This window comes from Diospyros lotus, chromosome 5 (genome assembly GCF_014633365.1).
Source record: "Diospyros lotus cultivar Yz01 chromosome 5, ASM1463336v1, whole genome shotgun sequence".
Classification (NCBI taxonomy): Eukaryota; Viridiplantae; Streptophyta; class Magnoliopsida; order Ericales; family Ebenaceae; genus Diospyros; species Diospyros lotus.
Window position 1 is genome coordinate 26,245,115 of NC_068342.1, and position 2,122 is coordinate 26,247,236.

Sequence of the window (2,122 nt, forward strand, 5' to 3'; positions counted from 1 at the left end):
CTCATACACTCAACATAAATCATTCCGCAACAATCTTGTTTTACCTTTTCAGCATATTAAACTTAATAATTAATAAGTTAAGACAAGTAACATCATCATAAATGCAGAAGTAAGATCGAAACCTCAAATGATACATAACCTTAAATTCCTTTTATAACCAAGTAACTGTATCGATGTTTCACATGATGTTATCAAAATAATACATAACATCTAGATATCTCAAACATAGACAAAAAGACCTACAAAAGATCTAATATAGCCGTTACATCTCGATCACCTCTTTTCCCTTGACGTCGCTGCTTTTACTTGAAACGTTTGAATATTCTAAGGACAAAGTCCAAATTAGATGTTGAATTATCTAAGTGAAAGTTCAAAATATTTTCATGAATAAATGCAAGACCATGAACAAACTGACATATCTCGACATGTCCCAGCCCAAGAGAATTTCATATCGCGCTTAACCCATACCACAGGGAAAGAGTAATCTCTCTGAAGGCAACACAACTGCATCAACACATTGGCATAACACACAGTCCTGACTTAACAGGGCAACATCAATGCCTCTCCCTGTCATAACAAAAAACTATCGTTAATACTTCTGACATGGAAAGGTCAACATCAACATAAGAACCCAGGGAATCACCCCACTATCATGTCAGGGATTACGTTTCCACTCAAAAGCATTCTGGATCATGTCAACACAAACCCTGGCCACAAGATGATCATATCAACACTATCCCTAAGAAACCACGTCACCCTCGGAAATAATGCTATCACTCAAAGGAACCTGGGGTGGTGTCCACTCTCAACCCCGCCACTTAAGTTGATACGGGGTGGTGTCCACTCTCAGCCCCGCCACTTGTGGTTCATCGAGGGTGGTGTCCATTCTCAACTCCACCACAAGTGAGTATTAATCCTTGGCACACATCCTTAGTGCTATCACTCAAGTACCACAACACAGGTTGATAACCCACATGCCACATGGACAACACACAAACATGCCAATGTCACATACCATGATTCGATGCATCATATAAAACAACATTTCAATGTACACAATTTATCGCACAAAATTCAATGCACATGTATAAAATATTTTGGGACGAACCTCCCATATGAAAATAACCATTCATAGGTTAAATCATTCATATGCAACAAAACCATTTGCATGAAACCAAATCAAGTATAAGAACACTCACAATTCAAAACCATTTGTATAAAACAAGCCAAGTTTTGATAGTAAAACTACTCACCTCAAACGTATCTCAAAACCCCTCGATTCTTGTGCTTAACTTTAATTTTCATGTCAGGCCTTAATAATTGTACTAACACTTAATTCTAAGCTTCAATGTACCCTAGCCATCATATTTATTCAAAGACTTATCAACACTTATTTTTTCATAATTTTCTCTATTTTCTTCTTATTTTTCCCCGATAATTTCAAAATAAATACCTTCTCAAACATTTTCTCAAATTTTCCAACACCATAATTCATAAAATAATTTCCTTTAAATTCTAAAAAAAATTCAAACTTGTCTCGGACTTCACTCGCCCTCACGCGCTGACGCGTGTGTTGTACGTGTATTGCATGCAGGTCATCTTCTACGGTGAACCTCTCGTCGACTGGCGACCAAAAAACCTTCAATGGTGGTTTTTCTCTTACCTCTTGAAGCTGCTCCTCATGTTGATCTCTTTAGCACCCTTGGATGCCTGAAAAAATCACTGAAAACCCTTCAAAAACTTCCTTGAAAGCTCGTATCCGGTGAAGCTTGAAAACTTCGGTAATCCCTCGGAACTTACTCAAACTTGCACTAAAATACTTCAAAATCTCCAAAAATGCTCCCCAAAACACGAGGAACAAAAAGCCCTTTATCAAATCTCCCAAAAACACTCCAACACTTAAGCAATTTGAAGTAGAAAACTTGGAAACCCCCGGCCCCTATTTATAGCAAAACCTAGCCTCTCTTCGGCCAATCAACGGGCAGAACTTGGTCCCCAAGCTTCCTAGGCCCCTAAGGACCTACCCAAGCATGACCTCGCCCGTCCCATGGCCGAAAAAGCTAACCCTCATTCCTTTGAGAAAATTCCTTGAAAATCTCAAACCGATTTATCTCTGAAGATC